Source organism: Vulpes vulpes, chromosome 13, assembly GCF_048418805.1.
Source record: "Vulpes vulpes isolate BD-2025 chromosome 13, VulVul3, whole genome shotgun sequence".
NCBI lineage: Eukaryota > Metazoa > Chordata > Mammalia > Carnivora > Canidae > Vulpes > Vulpes vulpes.
The window spans coordinates 21,058,400-21,082,050 of record NC_132792.1 but is presented as its reverse complement, the minus strand read 5'-3'; positions in this window follow the sequence as shown (position 1 = coordinate 21,082,050).

Below are 23,651 nucleotides of genomic sequence, written 5' to 3'. Positions count from 1 at the left end.
ACTCAATGGTCATTTTCTCCCTGTGTCTTCACGTAGTCTTCCTTCTGTGTGTGTCTGTGCTCTGATCTCTTCTTGTAAAGACACCAGTCATGGTCTCTGCATTTTAATTTAGTGACTGTTTTAAGGACCCTATTTCCAAATATAGTCACATTCTGAGATACTAGGGGTTTTGACTTCAATGTACGAATATTGGGGTACTTAATTCAGCCCATAACACCACCTAAATTACCCACCACCTCCATCCTCACCGCCCTTACATAGTGATACACACAAACCACTCAGACTATGTCTTACTCCCTGGCACTTAAAGTGACCTGACCCCACCTGGCCTATTATCTACTTGGACCATAGGAAGAGGTGTAAGAATTTGAAGGGATACACACACACACACACACACACACACACACACTTTGTGATCAGTGTTCCACATCACAAAATCAGAGCACAGACTTTGACCATGGAACTGAGCCATCTAGGGATTGAATTAGTGACCGTGTTAGCAGGATTTGCTAACTATCCACAAATGGAAAGGTACCATATTGCAAAATAAGCACCATGGGTCAGGGTATTTCTCTTAGCCCACTTATCTAGGGATGCCAACCATATTGCATTTTACTAGAAATAGCCAATACCTAAATTAAATGGTCCAGAGTGCATGAACTATATCAATAAGGAACATGCATTTTAGATGAAAGAACCATAAGCATTTAATTATCCCAAAAAGCAAAAGAAAAAGCATCCCAAGACTATGCTAACAAAGAGGCAGACACCACTCTGCATTTTGAACAGGTTTCTAAATCAAAAAGGGCAGTAAATCATGTTACTTATCATTTAAAAATAACTAGGTTTTAAGAAATGAAATTAGACAAGTGATTAATGCGTCAACTTCAGCCAGAGTTCCTTTGATAGTTGGAAGAAAATAAAAGCCAGCCAAGAAATAAACATTTCAAATTCAGGTGCTTTGCAATCTGTGCTCCAAATGTTTCCCCTAAGCTTGTGAAGAGGTGGCTTGCTCTGCATACACAGCAGCCAGATTGCTGGCTCAAGTCAATTCTGTTCAAAATAAGAGCATAGACACAAAAGAGGAGCAATTATAGTTGCAATGGTCAAAAGTCCACTCCAGAAAAATGGTCCTGATAAGCAAAGGGCAGGAGTGGAGGGAATGCCAATGGCCAAAAATTAGGGGTTTGTTAAGGTGCTCTTGAAAGATGTTTGCGGTTTTTTCCTTGCTATTTCCATTTATATTGGGGAAGCCAAAGATGGGTAGAGTCTTCCATGTTGAAATTGAAAGATGCTCATGATACAGTAAGAAAAATAGCGACAGGACGTTGTGCTCCAGGGTAGACAGAGAGTTCATTGCAGGTTAGAGCACACATTCTAGGAGCCCCATTATGTAAATTCAATCCCCACTTTGCCCATCACTACCTACGGGGCCTTGGGCACTTTCACGCTTGGTGCCTCCATTTGTCCATCTGCAAAGTGGAAAAAATATAAACAGTACCTACCTCATTGGGCCATTAGAAAAATTAAGTTAACGTATATACAGTACAAAGAATAATGATTCTATAGAATTAAATAGTAAGTGCTATAGAAGTATAAACTATTATAGTATGATTTATAGTATTATAGTATACATTTTTTTTAATGTTGTAAAATAAGCTGAAACTAAAGCCTTTTTTAATAGTGATGTATGTATTTCCAGGCCAGGGCAAGGATGAGACAATGACACAGGAGAACGGAATTCACCTCAAGTATTCAATTTAAGGGGTAACAAAAAATTCAGTAACTTAGATAACATTTCAATGTAACGTTTGAAAAATCAAAGTAATGCCCCCAAAAAAATCCATGGTGTTAACCAAATACTGAAATTTTAAATAAAGAGAAGATCGTATTATTAACGTTTTATTATGCTCGTTGTTTTTGTTTTCTTTTTTGTTTTTGTTTTTGTTTTTGTTTTCTGTTTGTTTGTTTGTTGCCTCAGCCCTCAGTATAGCTTGGCATAGGGTGAATTCAATTATATCATGCCAAAGCATTTACATGGTTATACCCAACCTTTGATTTCCGGAGTGAGAAATTATGTAGAATTTCATTTTCTGTTTTCCATTTTTGTTTTAATATTTAAAATTTTTTGACCATAAAAATACATGTAATAAAATAAGTGAGGATTTCCCAAGTTTCATTTCTTAATGAAATCTTGAAAGGAAAACCCCAGATGAAGCTCAAGTGTATCTAGGTGGTGGATTGATAAAAACGAATGAGGCCACACAGCCCACGGAGAATCCCCCAGCAAACCATCTTCCTGTATTGAAGAACTTGCTCCTTTACTTTATTCTTTAAACCTACAAAAAGCAGAAAGAAGAAACTGGGAATACAGGAAATAAAAGTAAAATTCACTTAACCTTTCTGGGCCTCATTCTTCCTCTGTGTAAAAGGAAGAAATTAGTGGAAATCCCTACACAGTATTGCTCTGTGTTCCAACCAGCGTCTCCCTTGGTGACACTCCCTGGAGTTTCCATTGTCCTGATTCCAAAGGAAACCCAGGCCTTGGATTTGCTGGCTGCACTATTTCACCAATCCCTGAAGCCTGGGGCCAGAGGGTCCTGCAGAGCCGTTGTTCCTGAACTTTGGGCAGAGGTAGGGCTGCACACATGCTTCCCAATGCAAAGACCAGATCATGGATCTTGGTTCCACCCATACCCCAGTTGCCAGACTTTGAAATTCTTCCTTAACCTTCTGATTCTGTTTCCTCTACTGTAAATGGGAAATAATAATACTCATTTCATAGGGTAGCTGTGAAGGTCAAATGACAGAATATATGTAAAGTATTTGGTAGTCTGTGGGCCGTCAATAAAAGTCATTTCCTCTTTTCCTTTCCCTGTGGGTCGTCTTAAAATATTTCCATTCAAAGGCTCTTAGCTATTAGAAGGAAGTAGTGGCATGTTAATATCCAGCAACAAGTGATGAAAAATTGAGATTTTGCTTTGGAGACAAGTTGTGTGGCTTCTCGGTTGCGGCAGATTTCCCTCCTGATCACATTTCCTTTGAACAAAACGTTAAAATTCTTTGACATTTAATGAACACACTGATGATCTGAGAAGGTGACCCAGGAGTCTGCTAGTAACGGAAGGTGGGAAGTGATTATTTGCTGTGCTTAATCCCTAAAGCAGATCAATAGAATGGAGATAGTCAAAAGTTGATAGTAATGTCTTTTTCTCTTGTTGGACAGTTTCCAGGGAAGAGAAGGTACAACACTTTCCTAATATAGGCTAGCCTTCAAGAAAACCTTAGAAATTGAAATAATACAAGAAAAATGAGATAGAACCACGGGTTATGAAACTTTATAGAAGTTCTTTTCAAAGACGATCAATATGTAACAACATACTGAAAACAACAAAAATTAGGCATAAACCAGTAACCTCTCTGCATATACTCTCCCCATTTCCCTTTGGTTTTCTTGTTTTTCTTTTTTAAGAATATATTGTTTTGTTTTATTTTATTTTATTTTATTTTATTTTATTTTATTTTATTTTATTTTAAAAATGTTACTTATTTTTTGAGAGAGAGAGAGAAGGAGCATGAGCAGGGGAAGGGGCAGGGGAGAAGCAGACTCCCCACTGACGACTCAGGCTGGATCCCAGGACTCTGAGATCATGATCTGATCAGAAGGTAGACACTTAACCAACTGAGCCACTCAGGCACCCCATATTTTTAATTTTAATAATATCTATGAAGTTTTTTAACAAAAATTAAGGCAAAAATGAAAATGATGCATAATCGATCCCTCCTATGTAGATAGCCCTTCCTAACATTTGAACAATAAAATAAAGCAATGTTTCCACATGATTAGAAAATTAAATACAGAAAAATACAAAGGTAAAATAGGCATTTACCCTCAACCACACTCTAGGCTCATCTAGTTTTTTGTCCCCCAAGTAAATCTGTTTTAGAGTTCCTTGGAAAACTTTAGCAAAAAGCCAAACAAAAACAAAAACTGTCAATACATATACCAGCCTTTATGTATCTTTCTAAATTATACAAAAGAGATTATACTAATTACAAGATTATCCATCTTTCTTTTTCACTTATTGTATAGGATGAATTGCGTCCCTTAAAATTCTTACCTCAGAGCTCCAACTCCTATGAATGTGACTGTATTTGGAGATAGGGTCTTTAAAGAGGAAATTAAGGTAAAAAAAAGTCCTTAGTGTGGACCCGAACCCAATGTGACTGATGTCTTTATAAAGAAGAGAAAATTAAGACGTACAAGGGACACGAGGGGCACATGTGCACAAGACTACCACATGAAGAGGCAGTGAAAGGGTGGCTATTGACAAGCCAAGGAAAGAAGCCTCCAGGACTTTGAAGCTCCAGAACTGTGAGAAAATTAATTTCTGTTGTTTATGCCACCCAGTCTATAGCATTTCGTTAGGGCAACCCTAACAAAGTAATACAAATTATTGGTATATGTTTGTGATGTATCCATATCAGTGCTCCCAGATTCCACATTTCATCGAATTATCACAATTTCTTTAAACCCTGCCTTATGGATTGACATTTGCACTGACTCCAAGTTTTTGACTAATTCACACCAAAGCAGCAGTGAATATCCTTGCACTATCTTGGCATAATTTTGTAAGCATATCTATAAAGTAAATTTCTAGAAATTAAATTGCTGGCTCAAAGTATAAATATAAACATACTTAATTTCAATATTTACTGTTAACTTGCCTTTCAAAAGTTTCCACTTCCGTCCAAGGTGTGGAAAGATGCTATTTCCCCCACCCTCTTGCCAGCATCAGATATATCAAGCTTTTAAATTTTTATCAATCCAATGGTTAAAAATCAGTGTATTGTTCTGGTTTGTACCTATGAGTAGGTCTGAGCATTTTACAGAGTTGTCAAGAGAACAGGCTCTGAGGTCAGATCTTGTGCTTGAGTTCTGGGGCTGCCATTTCCTAGCTGTGTGACAATGCCCAAGTTGTACATTAGGCTCCTCTTCTGTCAGATAAGGTAACAGTGGAACCTACCTTGCCAATGAGATCTTACAAGAATATCATGAGTGAAGGAATGTCAAATGCTTAGAACAACGTTAGGATACAGTAATCTCCAAATTAACGTCAGCTCTCATTAATGTCAACTGAAAGCATAATAATGCCTGTATTCTGATTATTTGCGTTACTGTTCTTGTGAATGCCCTGTTTTAGAGACTGTTTGTGTCCCTCCAGAATTCATATGTTGAAACACTAACCCCCTAGTATGGCTGAATTTGAGCTGAGGTCTCTAAGGAAATAATTAAGGTTAAATGAGGTCATAAGGCTGGAGCCCTGATCCAATAGGATTAGTGTCCTACTAAGAGAGACTAGAAAGATGGCTCTCTCTCTCTCCCTGCACTCATGCAAAGAGGTCATATGAGCACACAGAGAGGTGGTAGCCTCCTACAAGCCAAGAGAAGAGGCCTCAGAACTAACCAACCTGCTGGCACCTTGATCTTGGACTTCCCAGCCTCCTGAATTGTGAGCAATAAATTTCTGTTGTTTAATCCACCAAGTTCATGGTATTTTGTTATGGCAGACCTAGCAAATGATTGTACCGAATTCAACTTTTCTATACAGTTAGTCTTTTCCTGATTGATTTCTGAGTTCCACTCATCCATGTCACCTTCACTGGATTTATAAAGACAGACCTTGCTGACTGAAGAACCGTGAGGATGTGCAATACTGGCTTCTAGGTGGATCCCCAGCCAGGAGCCTAGCTAGATGCAGCAAAGAACCTACTACCACCACCGTACACTGAGACTGTGAATCAAGAAGTGCTTGAGGTAAAAGGTTAAGGCTCACCATTCTAGATTTAAGGGCATATGTGTAAATTCCGGTCCTCAACACTAGCACAAGTATGACATTTCACAATCTCTTCCAAAGACTAAGAACAAACACCAGGGCACCTTCTCTTGACTTTGAATTATTTTTTTATACATTTCTATTAAAGAACAATATGGAGACATCAGTTACTTCCTACCCTTGTTCATTTCCACATCAAAGTCTTGGTACTGAAATGTGCTTTTTCAAATTTAAATCCAAAATTGTAATTTAATGCAGAGCAATTGTAAGTAACAGATGCTGGAAGGTTTGCACTTTTTGCTTCCACAAGAAATATACACGTTGGATCCAAACTTTTGGATACGATATCCAAACTAAGCTAGGGGCTGGAAATGAGAGATTGCTAAATTTAAACCCAAGTATATTAGCTTTAGAATTGGAAAGTATGGGGAAATGGGGAAACCAGACACATAAAAACTGCGCTCTAATTGATGGACAGCCCCACTTGACCGGCGCACTGGATTGCAAAGGTAAGGTAAGGGGGCATCATGGTAGAGACACAAACTTCAGAGCTGAAGTGCCATGGATTTGAAACCCAAGCTTCACTCACCATATGATCTTGACCAGGGTAATTTGCCCTCTAAGATTGTTTCCCCAGCTACAAAATAAGAATGATATTATCCACCTTATCGAGTTGTAACAATTGGATAAGTCAATGGCTAGAAAGTACTCAGTCCCATGCCTGGCACGTGCTAAGAGTTTTGCAAATGACTTAATACCCCCCAAGACTTTCTCTTGGTAGCCGGACACCTTATTTCTAAGTTTTTGTGATCCAGCCAATCCAGCTCCATATTCACCAACCAACTGCGAAGTGCTCATTGAGTTCTAAGTGCCCCATAGCACCCATACCAGGAACAAAAGGGAAAAATAAGACCCTCAAGGAAGTGGGGTCCTAGCCTCCTTAAGGAAGTCAAACACAAATGCACAAATGAAACACAAATTTCATGCACAAAAGGAAACAGCAAACGAAACAAGGCAGGGAAAACCAAAGAAGTCAGACCATCAAGTGCTGCTGGAGCTTGAGCCTGGACGTGTTTGGATAGAGTAGGAAAGAGAATGGTTTCAAATGGTCAAAGTAGATGTCCATCACCAGTTCAGCATTGCAAACAAGCTGAGTGTGGTCAGCTGCTCCACTGACCATCTTCACAGACCACAAAGCAGGCTCAATCCTCAGGAAAAGCAGCATCGCAGGCACAGATGGTAGTGTGGACTCAACCCAGTTAAATCCCCTCAAGTTTTCTCTTACATGTGGCCTTAGGGAGGATAGAAGTTTCCTTTCCTCTGAAGTACCTCATCCATACCTTTCCTGTGGCATTCCAAGTGTGTGGTGTCACTCACTGTTCCTATGCATGTCTCCCTGGGTAGTAGCAAATCTCACTGGGGCAGGGAAGGCACTTTCTTTTCTTCAACACCCCCCAGAGCCAGGAGTCCTGGGCTCTCATAACTGTCACCTCCATGACCAAATGACTAAAATAAATACATGAATGAATGGAGTTCATTTGTTCTCATGTGTTTTATGTCAAAGACCAGGACAGGTAGAAACAAGGTAAAATGAAAAGTAAGGAAATACAAACCAAAAACCAGATCATGAGAAATGTGGACCCAACAGATCAGGAACTTATTACAATGAGATTTGTATCACATCCTACATTCTTCATTTCCTCCATGGCTCTAGTTCCTGCCAATGAAGTTGCAAGAAGTGAAAGAGCATTTAGTTTGAAAGCATGGAGTTTTGTTTTCAAAGGCAGTGGCGGGAGCCAGAGAGGGTATTGTGGGTATCATTGCTCTACAAGGTGCCCCCAAAACTTAGTGGTTTAAAATAGCAGTGTCTTCTCTCTCACGATTCTGTGGGTTGACTGGCCACAGCCAGGAACGTCCAGTTTGGGGGCTTTTGTGTGGCTACAGCTGGAGGACAGCTGGGACTAGGGTCACCTGAGGGCTCACCAGGGCTGCCTCTCTGACACGGCTCCTTCCTCCCCCACCTCCTCCCATGGGTTTCTCACAACCTGGTGGTCACAGGGGAGTTTCACAGTCTCCGCTGCAGCCAGCCTCTGAGAGGCTGAAAGGGGAGGCTACCAGGATATGGAACGGCTGCCGAAATGCCGGTGTCATTTCCACCACTTCTTACTGGTCAAAGCACTAACGGGACCCAAGGGGGTAGAAAAAGGGACTCCATCTTCTGAGGAGGAGCAGCAAGTTCACATTTTTTTTAAAGATTTTATTTATTTATACATGAGAGACACAGAGAGAGAGAGAGAGAGGCAGAGACACAGGCAGAGGGAGAAGCAGGCTCCATTCAGGGAGCCCGACTTGGGACTCGATCCCGGGTCTCCAGGATCACACCCTGGCCGAAGGCAAGCTAAACCTCTGAGCCACCAGGCTGCCCGCAAGTTCACATTTTAGAAGAACACACAGGATAAGATATTCCTGCAGTCAGCTCTGGAAAATATACAATCAGCCACTGTTTTGATGCTGCTATCATCCTTCTGAAGAGCCCCAGCTTAGCCAAACTAAGGTGACAAAATGCAGAAACCTCCCCAGGCCCTAGCTCCCACTGCCATTGGTGTTTGATGGCTAAATGGCAGCGAGACCTTGAGACAAAGTCCCTCCCGTGGGCTCTCAGTGTTCCTAACAAGGCCCTTCTGTAGCTGATGAAGCTCCTCTGTCTACATGAGACAAAGGTGCCTTTTCTTCCAGGTGGATGCTGTAGGGACGAGACCTTTTCTCTTTTTCCCTTCTAGTTTCTTTGACTGGTCTGGTAATTAAACTGACATAAGACAGATTAACAGGAGAAAAACAAATTTCATACATGCAGGAGCCCCAAAGACACGAGACCTGAAGACAGGCAATTGAGGCTCATACGCCATCCTGAGCTAAGGAGAAGGGGCTGGGGGCTTGAGGCTCCAAAGGGGAGGAAGATAATCCACAGTGAGATGAGAAGAACAAATGTTTGGTAGACAAATGTTTGCCATGCCATGCAGATAACTCTTTATGATAAAAAGTTACTTTGGCATTAGTTCTCTCCTGGTGCCAGTCCCTGGATCTAAATTCCGTCAAGGCACCTCTGCCCTTTACATGCTTATCTCATTCATTCTCACATGCCCTATGAGGTGGGCAGTAACAGTAATAATATCAACAATAATAGCAAATAGTCATGCAGCGCTTACTATGTGCCAGGCATTATAGGGGAAGAAGGTTAAGCAAAGGTTAAGCAGCTCCTTCCAAGTCTGCTGGGCCTTGGTTGTCTTCAGCTCAAAATAATCCACATGCCAAAGGGGAATATTTTGGGGGTGGTGAATCCTGCTCCCCCTCCATGCACAGCTTGGGAAGGCAGTGCAAGCCCCCCCTTCCCCCTGCTGGCAGCTGCCTTTGGACGCACCTACAGCTGAAAGAGCCTCTCCCCTAGCATCAGGCTCTGCAGGCAGGACATCTTCAGGGACCAGCGGATAACCGAGTGAATGAATGAGCAAGAAACCCCTCTGCTTTCTTTGCAATGTGGTGGCCTCTGGAGTGGAAGTGGAAGAGTAAAGGGGAGCTAGATCAGAAGAAAGGATCCCCAAGGCACTCAGCTCCCACAGGGGCGGCTGAGACCCATGCCCCACACGGCTCCTTGAGGTGACAGTGAGGAGGAATGACAGAGCATTTGCAGCTGAACAGAATGCAGTTCAATTACAGCCAGGAAACCGGAGCTGGTGGCAACTAGCTAATCTAGGAAAATAAAAGTAGAAAGGACCGTGTTATTTATAACCTTAGCGAGGCAACGCAGCCAAAAAAATATTGTCTAAAGTATTACCAAAGAACATAATTTTTCAGATACACAGTTACTTTTTCAGAAACATATAATTCACCAGGGTGATTTTAAAACACTGCCCTTTGCAGCCATAAATTACCATTTGTGGGTGTTTGACTTATCTGTCGTCTTATTAAGTCGGGTCCCCTGCCCCCCCCACCCCTCCAAGCTACAGCTATCAGTTTATGATTAAACTTTGGCAGGGTGTTAGCTCTGTCTTTGTGGTGGCTCAGAAAACTAACCAGCTGCACGTAGAAATTTTTAGATTGCATGTCTTTAAAATTCCTTTGCATATAAACAGAAAAATTAATTTTATACGTATATAAATGTTTCCCCTGCTCCAGTTATCGAAAACTTGACTGACTGTTCATCCAGAGTGCCGCAGCAGCCTCTCTCTGGGCTCTTCCACAGCCGATATGGTCTCAGCCCCCCCCCCCACTAAGAATAACTTAAGCAGAAAAATGTGCTTTCCATAGAATCCATGGAGTATCGGTTTGCATCAGGTGAAGCAAAACCAGAATCCCCCAAGCCTCATGGACTTGGAAACCTACCAAGTCACTTCAGTCTACCCACCCCGTACTTCTAGGTATGTAAAAATGTAAATATTTTATTTTATAGTTTATATGGGGTGTTTTATAGAGCAGAGAAATCAGAACACCCCTAACGTGACACCGTAAACCCACCATGCTCTAATATCGTGCGGCTGTATCCCTCTCCTTATTCCCCTTATCAGTGATTAAGGGCAGCTCCTACACGCATGAAAGCTTTTGACATTCCTCACAGAAGATGCTGGAGAAAACTGGGTTATTGGAGCGAGTGCGTGGATGTGAAAAACAAGTTTGAGAGCCTTCCCTCTCCTAAACTTGTAAACTTCACCTCAAGAGGTTCACAGAGAGTTGAGGGCAGGCGCCTCGCATGCTAAGAGCACCGTGTTGTTGTTACCCTAATGAAACCACTAGCTGAAATCCATTCCGTGCCAGGCAAGCTCTTTACGTGCTTTCTACCTCATTCATCCTCACACAACCTACGTGGTAGGTGCTAGCAGTACTAATGTCCACAATAACGGCAGAGTCATGCAGGGCTACTATGTGCCAGGCACTGTTCTGAGTGCTTCTTGCACTTAGACATTTAAAACAACCAATGAGGCAGGTATACTAATTGTTAGGAAGCTGAGGCCCAGAGAGATAAGATAACTTGCTAAACCTCACATAGAGAGTAAGTGAGGGAGACAGACTCTGAAGCCAGCGCTCTTAACTCTTACTGGGCCCATTTCACAGATGAGGGAAGTAAGGCACAGGGAGACAATGTGATCTGTGTTCATAAACCTGGTAGGTGGCAAATGGGATTCCACACCAGGTATGCCTGGTTCTAAAGCCCAAGTCTTATGATTGACATATTGACAGAGCAACCCAACATCTTTTTAGCTTGAGAGTGACTCTGCCTTTCATTCTGAGCACGGCAGCTGCAGTTCACCTCAGTTTGGCCTACCCTGGTAGGACCAAGCACAACACCATGAAAGAACAGCTTTAAGCAAGGATGAGACGGAGGGATAGGTGCCCATGTTATACCTATATAGAGGTAGAGCACCCTCTCGAATTTCAGCTCCATCTCTAGCAGATGTAAAACGTTACGCTGCCTCAATAAGCCATATCTCAAATGCCTTTACAAGACTTTTCCTCAGAGGTGGAAGAGACAATTAAGGCTTTTGAGGGGGGAGGAGGAGGAGAACAGAAGTTAGCCCCAGACCTACCAAGTATCGCAGCCTGAGGCTAAGCCATGTCCACCTCTGGGATTCCCATATATCTAAACATACTTAATGAGCCGGTGGGGCTGGGCTGCCAGCAGGACATTTGCATAGGGACTGAGAAGCCTCCTGGGAGAGCTCTCACCCTAACTGGGAAGGGTATCAGCAGACAAGCTTGGACCAGTGACAAAGGCTTAGTCACCCGGAAACAGATGCAGTTCTGACTGAAGACCAGGGGTTCTGTTGCTCACACTGGTCTCCACTTCGCATCTCAGAGAAGTGGTTACCAGACAGCAAGAGGCAGAAGAGTGCTGAATTGCTACCCATGGAACATGGCAGTTTGGATCCCTGGAGACGCCAGTTCATTGGTCTTGTTTTTGGGCAAGAGAGACAGCCCAGACTGGCAGTTACGGTGGTATTGAGAGGAAGTGGCAAGAGTGATGGTGTCCCTTGATATGGCATCCCTGTCCCGGGGAGGCAAGCACCCAGCACAGCACTGGGGTGGAGCAGAGTAGCGAGAGCCAACAAAACTCCTTTGAGGGGTATTTTCCACATTGCCCAGACCAGTAGAATGGGTCTGTGTACCAAGTCCTTTGGACACAGGTAAGAAGAGAAGGAAAGCTCTTGGTTAAAAACCAGGACTGATTCCAATCTTCTAATTATTCATTCATTCATTCATTCATTCATTTATTCAGCAGGTACTTAGCAAGCACCTATTATATGCCTGACACAGACAACAAGGATTCAGCTATTTATAAGACGGACATGTCTCCAAATACATCCCTCCACGCTCCCTCCTGCTCCCCGCCTTTGAGCCATGTTAGCTTTCCTTCAGCTCTTTCCTTCACTCAGGCTCCATATTCACCACTCCTGCTGTTCAGAACACTCCATCCAACCTTCATGTGGTTGGCTTCCCTTTGTCTTCAGTCTCAAGTTAGAAACCACCTCATTGGAAGGGCCTTCCTGGCCACCCTATTAAGTGGGTCCCCCCCCCCTTGTTCCCTCTCATATCACATGTCACATTTGCATAAATGGGAATGCAGTTGTGTTTTTGCCTGTTTATTCATCCTCTAGAATGGAAACTCTACTTCATCCCTCATGCCAGCTTAGTGCCTGGCAGACGGGAGAAGCTCTATAAATATTTGTAGAACAAATGTCATTGAATGGACCCCGTTTTATATGAGTCACACGATGGTAAATGGCTGAGCTCAAGATTCCAAATGCAGACACACTGAAGACATGAGCAGATCCCTCCTATCGCACCACCTCAAGAAGCTCCCAACTTAGTCGCAAACGAGACACACAAGCAAAAAGTGGAACCATATGACTCATGCTACAGTAAAGGTCTATCCAAAGTGCTGTGAAAACACGAAGACCGTCTGATTAGTTTGGCTAGGGAATAATGAAAACTTCCAAACAGATGACATTTGAACAAAGCTTTGAAGGAGGAGGGGGTTGCACAGACCCTTCACTGCAGGGGTATACCATGGTCCAGTAAATCCTCGATCTTACCCCCATCAGTTACAATTATTTATTTTGGGGAGCCACATAAACTTTCTTCATTCATTTATCCAATAGGACTTGAATGACACTGAGCAAAACAGACATGGCCTCTGCCTTGTGAGGGGAATGGACATATGAGGACATTTGGCCAGTAGGGCTCACGGACAAAATGTTGAAAAGGTAAAGAGGCCAGATCATGAGGACCACACTGAGGAAAATCAAGGTGCATAGCCAACGTGTGAGTGATGCCATCGGAGATCACCAGCCATTAATCTGCCTGCCTGCTGTTCACAGACATTTGAAAGAGCCCAGCAAAGATCACCTGCTCTTGCCTAAACCAGAGGAACCACCCAGATAACCCACAGAAACATGAACTATATCAAAGGTTTATTGTGTTAAACCACTATGTTTTGGGGATGGTTTGTTGCTAAGCAAAAGCTAAATGATCGGTGTTTGGGGGCACAGTGCTAGACACTTTCTGGGGAGACACAAAACAATAAGACCTTGCCTTTGCTTATTTGGGTCCATCTTATCTCATGTTTACATATGTACAGCTCTATTTCCTTATAGGAGTATATATACATATATAAATATGAAATAGGATGGACACAAATGAGCTCTCCAGAGAGGCACCAACATCTGCTTTGAGAGGAGCAGATGAGAGGTCCATCTGCAGAGGACGAGGAGATTAACTTTGTCTGTGATTAGGGTGCAGAGACATAGGTACAAGTTCATCAGGCAGGGATGAGGGGGAATGGGAGCCTCCACGTGGTAAGAAAATCCTGCTTAAAAACCCAGGAAGTAGGAAAATAGTAAGTAATCTGGAACATTTCTCCAGTCCTGCCTCCATCTCTCATTAAGCCAATCTACCCTCCCCCAGAAAACTCCTTCAGGAGACCTGAGCTTAGATTTCACATTTGCCAGGAAACCTCTGTTATGGACTGAATTGCATCCCCTCAAAAGGCCTATGTTGAAGCCCTAAGCTGCAATGTGGTGGTCTTTTGAGATAGGGCTTCTGAAAGAAGACAGGTTCAATGAGATTTGAGGATGGGGCCCCCATATTGGGATTAGTGCCCTTATAAGAAGATTCACCAGAGAGCTTTCTCTCTCTCTCTCTCTCTCTCTCTCTCTCTCTCTCTCTCTCCCATATGAGGACACAGTGAGAAGATAAACTTCCACAATCCAGGGAGAAGGCTCTCACCAGGAACCTAATTGGCCAGCACCTTTATCTGTGCTTCCAGAACTTTGAGAAAATGCATCTCTGTTGCATAAGTCATCCAGCCTTGGTATGCTGTTATGTTCTGTTATACCTTCCTTGACATGCTAACCTCCACATCTGCTCTAGGCTCTCTGTATCTCCTCTCCAGAAGCATTTCTCACACTGCATTGTGACTCTCTTTTCTTTTCTGTACCTCCCATTAGACTATTTTCTCTATGAGGGCAGGGACATTGTCCAGCTTCTTATGTCTGCTCTCTTATCTCTAGTGCCTAGGACAACGGCACATGGTAAGTGTTCAATAAGTGCTTACTGAGTATGTGCTCCAAATATGTCATTCTGTATGGCATTCCAAAGAATACATGAAAATATAATGTTAGCTACCTCTAGATTTGACTGCAGAAATAACTCGTACCCCTGCCCTTTTACAAAATTTGCTTTTTCTCTGTTATTTCAATTAAAAGAAGTGGTTTGGGGGCATCTAATTTGTTGTTTATAAAGATAATTATAGCTTGCAACCTAAGCCAACTTGCTGATGGAATATTTTGTTTGATGAGATCCAGTATAGCCTGATATCTGAATGTTCCATGTGTTTATATACATTCTTTATAAATATTCCCTGTGTGTTCATTTGTACATACAAGTTTCACAGAGCCTCCCAGGGTTTCTGCTTCTGGAATATTCACTAACCTTTATCTCAAGCATCATCAGCCCCATACTGTTTTTACTGATTAAGGAACTGAGACTCAATGAAGCTAAATGACTTGCCCAATATCATGATCATCATATAGCAAGAGAGAAAAAGCTAGAACCCAAGTCATCTACTTGCGAATCTAGAATTTGTTGGGATTAAAAAAAAAAATGTTTGAAAATACACAGAATTCAGAGAGCCCTTGGTCTAAAGCATAGACCACATGTATCTTCCTATTAAAATGTCTAAATATACACAAATATAAATATTTTAGGGTTTATATAAAGAAAGGATGGTAGAGGGGAAGCCCAGTATTTATTTATTTATTTTTAAATATTCTTGGGAGAGAGGTAATTTATTTTTTTTATTTTTATTTATTTATGATAGTCACACACAGATAGAGAGAGAGGTAGAGACATAGGCAGAGGGAGAAGCAGGCTCCATGCCCCGGGAGCCCGACGTGGGACTCGATCCCGGGTCTCCAGGATCACGCCCTGGGCCAAAGGCAGGCGCCAAACTGCTGCGCCACCCAGGGATCCCCGAAGCCCAGTATTTATTACCAGTAGTTCTCCATCTACATTTAAGTATGTTCTTAAGCAGAAACTGAGTGTCAGCATCCATTCTCTAACATCTTAACTGATGTCAGCACATGACAATTCTGTTTATACCAAAAGGATGACATCTGTATATCATGTGTTGGAGTGATTACTATGTAGATCTCCTTACAGGGTAAATTGTCATCCTTACCACTAATCTCTACCCCTTACTCTCCAAGGTGATTTTCTCCACAATTTCTGATTCATGGAATTAGCTTGAGGGCAAAGTTATGCATGTATTTCCATAGGCGCCATATTGATGGGGTGGGCAGAAAGTGGAGGTGAGATGAGAAAAGACCAAAATCTCCCACTTTTTATCTGTCACACCACTCTGTTGCAGTCTTTTGTCTCTATACTGGTATAAAATCAGTGAGTGGATTGGTCAAAATTTCAGAACAAGGCAGCCTGTTGCTAACATTGCTGGCAGCAACAATGTTCCTGGCCTTCCTTTCCTCACAGAGCTCGGTTCATTGCCAAGCACTTCTACCAGGTAAGGTGAGAAGACTTCTTTGTCGGATGCCGCCCACCCCCTTCTCTCCCCCAGCTGCCCGTCTTGTTACTTTCTTCTCACTGTAAGTTCCAGGAAGCAGCTCTCTTGTGTGAGAACTCACAGTCATAAGATTCATTCTCTGTTCAATTCAGCCAATAGTTATTAGTGCTTGAGCCATGTGGACTAGATTATCCAATTTTGCTCAGAGTTGAGAAGCAACGCATAGAGATGACCAATAACACTATGGAACAAATGGAGACTGAATGGTTGAATAAAATGATGTATGGCCAAGCACTAGGACATGGCCTGGCACGTTTTCAACCAGTTCGTCTGTTACAGCCTCACTTCTTTGTCTACATTGTCTCTTCACTAGTGATCTCATCCAGGGCTGGGCTCTAAATGACCCCAATGTATCCATGCCTCCCAAATTTACTGTCTAGACCTGACCTCCCTACTGAACTAGATAGTCGTAGGTGGGATTGCCCACCTGATGAGATCTTGGCTTGTATCTCTTGCAGGCAACCCCAACCCCCACACTTCCAAAAGAAAGCTCATGGTTTCCCACTCGGCTTCCAAAATATGCCCCTCAACCATCTCAGTAAAAGGAGGTCCAAAACCCTAAGAGACATCCCCAATTGCTCACTTTCTTTCCCTTTCTCTGCCCTTTCTATACATACATCCAATTCGTCACCTAGACCCATAGACACATTCTCCAAAGTATGTCAAGAGTTGGATAATTTGTATCCACCTCTCTGGTTACTCTTCTATCCCAACCATCATTCTCTTTTCCCTGGACTACGATAAACTAGCAGAATGGGTCTCCCTGCTCCCATTCTTGCCTCCCAATGATCCACTCTCCATAGAGCAGCCAGAGTAATATTTTAAAGCAAAACTCAGATCATCTCACTCCCCTGTGTAAAAAATCCCAATGGCTTCGCACTGCACTTGAAATAAATTGAAGCTCCTCATTCTGCCTCTGCATCATCTAAGCCCCTACCCTGATCAGTCGCCTGCTTCTCTCTCCCAGCTACTCTCCTGCTTCCTCCGGAGCCCTAGCTTCTGCAGCCACTTGGTCTCCTTTCTGTCCCTGCAACGCCCCAGGCTCCTGGCTTGCAACTTCTTGCATTTGCTGTCCCCTCTGCCTGGAATACTGATACCAAATCTCTTCAACTGCTGGAGCAACTGACTCTATTTCAACCATCAGGTCTTGACTGAAATGTTACTTGCTCAGGGAAGCCTTCTCTGGCCATTTTAGCCAAAATGACATCCCAGTTCAGCCTCCATCACACCATTAGACTCATTTCTTTCACAGAACATAACCACAATCTGACATGATGTGGTTTATGTCTCAGTTCATGGCTGATTGTCTCTCCTCCCCAATAGAATAAAACTCCAAGAGGACAGGAGCCATACCTGTCTTCATCGCTCTATCCCCAGGGTCTAGAACAATGTCTGGGTTATAGTAGAATCTCAATGAATATTGTTAAATAAATTCATAAATTAATCTACAAATGTTCTCAATGATTTGTACTTTATTATTAAAATGAACTAAGTGCAAAACAGAAATGTAAACAACTCTGAGTAATGGAGTAAAACCTGAGAGAACACAGGACAACAGGCTGCCTGTCTCTGTGTACCACACCAATTACACATTTGCAACATAAAGAGCAATCACCCACTAGACTTCACAAAGAGGTAACTATAAGCAGAGATGGGCTAGTAGGTGTCCTCTAGAGGGACTCAGCTCAGATCTAAACCGACTCTACAGGGCTATTTGAGGGTGTCAATGTTGACAGAGTTAGGATATGGGGTGTGAGCTCCCTATGGTTGCTGTAACAAATTACCACAGTTTTAGAGGTCAAAAGTTTCGAGATGAGTCCTATGGTCCTGAAATCAAGAAAGTAACAGGGCTGCATTCTTTTTGGGGTCTCCAGGGAAAATCCGTTTCCTTACCTTTCCCACCTTCTAAAGGCCACTTGCATTTCTTACCTGTGTCTATTCCTCCTTATTCAAAGCACATCACTCTGATCTCTGTTTCCATCATCTCATTTCTTCTCCCTGACTTTGGCCCTCCAGCCTCCCTCTAATAAGAACCCTTATGATTGATTACCTTGGGCCCACTCAGATAATCCAGATAATCTCCTCATCTCAAAATCCTTAATCACACAAAGTCCCTTTTGCAGTATAATATAACCTCTCTATAGTCTTAAAAAAATGTTGAGGATTCCAAAGACCTATTATTTATATGAATTATATCTATTTATACTTATGTATTAGAACTTTAAGAAAATTGTAAAACATTTTTTTATTTATCTAAACTTACAGTCATAAGCACATGACATGGTAACATATTTTATGAGAAATAACGATGTTTTTCAAAACAAACGAACAAAAAGAATGAAAAGAGTGACATCGTTTTACATGTTCATAAATTTCTTACCTGTCTAAGGAGAAGACAGATTCTCATATCTGCTTCTGTGTTTAATATTAAGTGTGATATGACACACTTAATATTGCATTTGGAGATCTCTGTTGTAAAATCATGAAAGAATGAGACCTCTTGAATCCTTTGAAAAGACTTCAGGAATCCCCAGTGGTCCCAGGGCCACTCTTTGATTGTTACTATTCTAGCAACACAAACTGCCTATAATTTACTGCACACACAATGCTGTTGTTCATAAGGCTGGGACTTCTCTTCCCACCCCATCCTTTACTGGTGAATGTTGGATTTTCTTGTAAGATGTAGATATTGCTTCTTCCAAGTTGAGTTAGGTGTTCTTCCTCTGGTTTCTGGTAGCACTGTTTTCCCCTCTTACTGGCTCTTGTTTTCACTATGCTCACATTGCCCTGACAAACTGGATTTTATTCTCTGTCTAGAAGTGCATTAACCCACCACATTGTGAGCTACCTGAGGATGAAAACCGTCTTCTATTCATCTCTGTGGCCCCATATAAGTGGCACACTATAAATGTTTATTGGATGTAAAGTAAATGAATATCTCCTTCTGGCAATGTGAGTATAACATGAGAGAACAGAAAACAGGGAATTAGGTAGGCAGCACCTGCTGTTACAGACCTTGCTTCTTCCCACCTGGACCAGTCCCAAAGACCCTTATCACCCTCACACATGCTCAGCCTTCAAGGTTTCTGGGTCTGGAGAGTGCTGAGTAGTCACTAAGCAGAAGAAATGCTTGTAGCCCCTTAGAAGCTTGAGTCTCCAGGTCTTGCCAGGTGCTCTGGGGTGCTCCCTGGATTCCATATGAGGGAAAGGAACCTCAGTATACAATACATGTTTATGTCTCCCAGTCTGTCTTGCAGCCCTGGCTTCAAGGAGCAAGCAGAGAAACATATGGAAATCCAGTGATAAAAAATTAGTCACATGTCTATGGTTGGAATTTGCATAAGATCTCAATATAATTTTCTAGAAAGTGTCTGTGAGGGATGCTAGGTGGCTCAGTGGTTGGATGTCTGCTTTTGGCTCAGGTCATGATCCTGGGGTCCTGGGATTGAGTCCTGCATTGGGCTCTCTGCAGGAAGTCTGCTTCTCCCTCTGCCTATGTCTCTGCCTCTCTCTCTCTCTGTCTCTCATGAATAAATAAATAAAAATCTTTAAAAAAGAAAAGAAAAAAAATGTCAGTGAGCTTAACCAGAAATCCTGTTGTGCTCTCAGACAAATGTGGAAAAGGAAGATATTATAATTGCTTTGATCCCATGGTTTACATTTAGGGCTGTATTTATCAGATTCAATGACTGGACCTCTCCCCATCAAAGGGCAGCTCAACTGCTTCAACTGCATGTCTCAAAATCCACTGTTAAGTCATAAGAAATGGAAGACTCAGCCATGTTAGTCCCCACACAAAGAATGTCCCTATCTGGACTTGTCTGTGAAGACACTGGATTGGATGCACACAAATGTAAATCCTATTGCAGGTATAAAAGTGTTGGCAGTGGAGCAATGCCCAACATAGCAGTCATGAGACTAAGACCTCTAACGACAGGAATCATAACTAACCAAGGGCTACACCTCTGAAATCCGCTGCTGCAGCTGGGCTAAGGCCATGCCTCCCAGGGCCTGCTCCCACGCCAAGGACATACATCAAAGTTGACTTATTTCTGAGGACCGACTGTCAAAGATTCACCAACAACCTTGCTAGGCCCTCCTTAGGCTGCACATTTTAGGCTCCCCACCTTCCCTTCCTCTCTCCTTCACTTGGCATCAGACTTGCATCTTGGTCTGCCAACTCTCCCGAGCTTTCCAGCCTCTTCTCCATTTTCTCTAGCAGGCATTTCTCCTAAGAAAATTCTTGCACATTTAATCCTGTCTTAGCATTCACTTCTTGGGGAATCTGCACTAACATGCCCGGCAACATCACATACCACGTTCCACGTTTCCACCCTAAACTGGAAAGTAGGAGACCCAGATCATCATCCCAGCTCTGTCTCTTCCTAGCCGTTTCCTCACCTGCCAAATGAATTCCCTGGATGAGCTATCTCTAAACCCTCTCCTGCCTTCAACATCTTGGATTCCATAGCTGCTGTCCAGCCATTTGTGACCACAGAGTTCCTGGCATCCTAGGAGACAGTGTCTCCAGCATGGTGACATCTCAGGTGAGGAGTCACATTTCCATGCACTGCCCTTGACCAAGAGAAAACAAAGAGGCAGCCAAGCCCTGAGCAAGTAGTATTGAGCTGAGCCCTCCTAGAGAACCAAGCGCGTGCAATACACATCTTATAGTCCAAGGTGTTGTGTGACCAGGAGCTCAACTTGAAACCAGAGCATTGGTATGCTACCCAGCTTGAAGGGATTATCTTCACTTCAGGAAGAGATGAGATGTGACCCCCCCACACACCTTTTGAGCCCCTAGAACCCTGCCTCAGACTCTTCTCCAGACACTGAGCCCATGGACCTCACAAAGCCCTTGGGGTAGGCCAGCTGCAAGTTAAAATCATCAGTGTGCCAGTGAGAGGTTGTACCATTGAGGACTAGTCTGGCCACCTTTGAGAAGAAACCCAAATCAACAGGGGCTTAAACACTCTAGATTTTGTTCTCTCACAAAAAAAGTAGGACTGATAGGGAAAGTCCAGGTCCTAGAGTCAAGGATATCTATGCAGCAGGAGTAAACATGAGGGTACTATGTCCTGGAAGAAGCAGGATAGAATCTGAGGGGAAAAAAGGTATCAGAAAGATGCAGGGCACAGCACCGATCCCTTGGCCTCCTTCACCATCTGCTCAAGAGTATTTCAGAATGTAGAGCGCTTCACACCCACGGGGCTGTGATAAAGCATAAGGGCATAGAGGAGCATCTCCTCCAGATTGATGCTAAGGGATGCAAAACTTAGGCCTCTTGCTGGGCCAGCTTAGCTCTAGTCCCTTCTAAGTGATGCTTGTTAATAAGCTGGCATTCATCTTACTCTTGTGAGTTTATTTTATCACAGAATCACTGAGGGGAAAAAAAAAAAACATCGCAACTTACCACAGTAAAGTAAATATCGCAAGATAAATGACAATGTTGGAATGGAAACCACTTAGGGCCTCAGAACGGTCAGTCGCAAACAGTTTCTAGACTATTAGCTGTGAAAGGTTATGCCTTATGTCACCCAAAAGGGTTTTCCCCTAGATTTATAGCATGGTCTCCAGGAAGATTTATTGCCGTCTTAATTTTTTCCCCTGTTTTAACTTTGTGAACCGTCAGCCTGGAATTCCTCCTAAGTTATTTAAGAATGAGTGGCTGGTTTTTAAGAAATGCTTGTGGTACATTTTCTGTGATCTTAGTATCCTTGTTATGGATCAGATCATAATGCACTTGAGTAGGGACCAAACCATCCTCCTTCTCACCCTCCAGTTTTACTCGATAACATTTTCCATCCTGCTCCCTGTCCCTGGAAATTGACCTGTAAAGATACAGAAGCAGCTCTCTTGCCTTTGGGCTTCTAGGTGGGTACAGACACTGGGAGAACTGGCCAGATGTTGGAGGCAGGGAGGACTTGGGCTTGAGGCACTTACTCCCCCAAATCCCTTCTCTGTGCTCCATGGCTGGCTGCACCCTGGATGCAAAGTGGCAGCTCCTGCCAGGTAGCCCTCACTTCACAGCTCTGTCTCCAGGCTCCAATAACCACTCCCTCCCTTTTGTGTCATTTGTTCACGGATTTCCATTTTCTCTCTCAAAGCAGATTATGACCTCTGACCCCACTGATTTTGGACTTGGCCGTTTGACTTGCTTTGGCCAATGGTATGACACTCTCTTCAGAGCAGAAGCATTTTGTGTGCTCTGGCACAGATGGCTCTGCCCTTCCTCTGCCCTCCGTCATGAGAACGGCGTGTCTTATGTCTCTTAGTAAGAGACTACGGTGGGCCTGGGTTTTCAGATGAGAAGGCAGGTGCAGCTGAGCCACGTCAGCTGAGCCCGAGCCCACTTGAGCCCAACTGAGCGAGGCTGAGCCCAGCAGAGTCAAGCAGAAACACTGCCAGCCTACAGTCCTCGGTAATAATAAGCACAGGAAATGCAAGTTTGTGTCATAAGCCTCCGAGATACTGCAGTTGTCCGTGATCACCACAAAAATCAGCTGATACGCTCTCATTGCCCTTTCAGATCTAGGGGTGCAACTGGCACCTGTTTCCTCTAGGTTCCTAAGCCTTTATAAATAGCTCCTTTAAAAAATAAAAAAAATAAAATAAATAAATAAATAGCTCCTTTATTAAAGACTTCTCGATTTACCTGGTATGATAAGGTCATCTGTTTCTTGCTGAGACCCTGACTGATAGACGTCCTGTTTAGAGCTGAGAGGAAACCACACAGAGGCTGGATACAGGGTAACGTCTACCCAACTCTATGAATAAATAACAGTGAGGAGAAAAAGAAGGGCAGGAGGGAAGAAGAAGAGAAAGGAGAGGAACACAAGGAGAAGGAGAAGAAAGAAATGGAGAAGGAGGAGGGAAAGGTGAAGAAGAGAAAGAGAAATAATGGAGAAGGGGGAGGCAAAGGAGGAGGAGGAGAGAGAGAAGCAGACCCTCCACTGAACAGGAGCCAGACCTGGGGCTCGATCCCAGGACCCCGAGACCATGACTCGAGCCAAAGGCAAACACCCAACCAACCTAGCCACCCAGGTGCCCCCCACCCTGGCTCCTTTTGATGCTCCTTTTGTAAAGAAGGAAGATAAAGGGAGGAAGCAGCTCCTTCCAGGTTACCCTCAGCGAAGTCCAGATAAATTGGTCCACAGCCCGGAGAGAGAAAACATCTGGTAAGGGGTGGTGGGAAGGCCTTGTGATGACAGGCCTGAGAGGCCCTTGAAGGACAGGGTGGGAGGCTGGCTATTCCCGGCCATTGGCCAGTGAGGCCCAAACGCGGGCCTAGCCTGGGGGGCACGTTGACAACCATGGTCTGCAAAGTACCAACAGAGAAGCAAGGTGAGCTCTTGCCTTTCACCAAGTTTGAGTCTCTGGGTAGATGCAGAGGTCACGGGTTCTAGGAGAAAGGCTCCATTGAGCTGCCCCATGGCGCACAGGAGGAGCTTCCCGGGCGCCAGGACTATGGACTGCAGGGCAAACTGCGGCCAATCCGGGGCTCCCCTCTGAGTCAGGAGCGTGCATACAAGTTCCCGCAGCCCCTGGAAGCTTTGTTTCTGCTTCAAGGTTGTCCTCACAAAAGGGACAGTTTGAAAGAAGCCCCCACCTTGAACCCCCAGTCACACGCCATCCGTGCACCAGGCTGGCATGGAAGTGTGTCTCCACCAGTGCAGGCAGGTGTG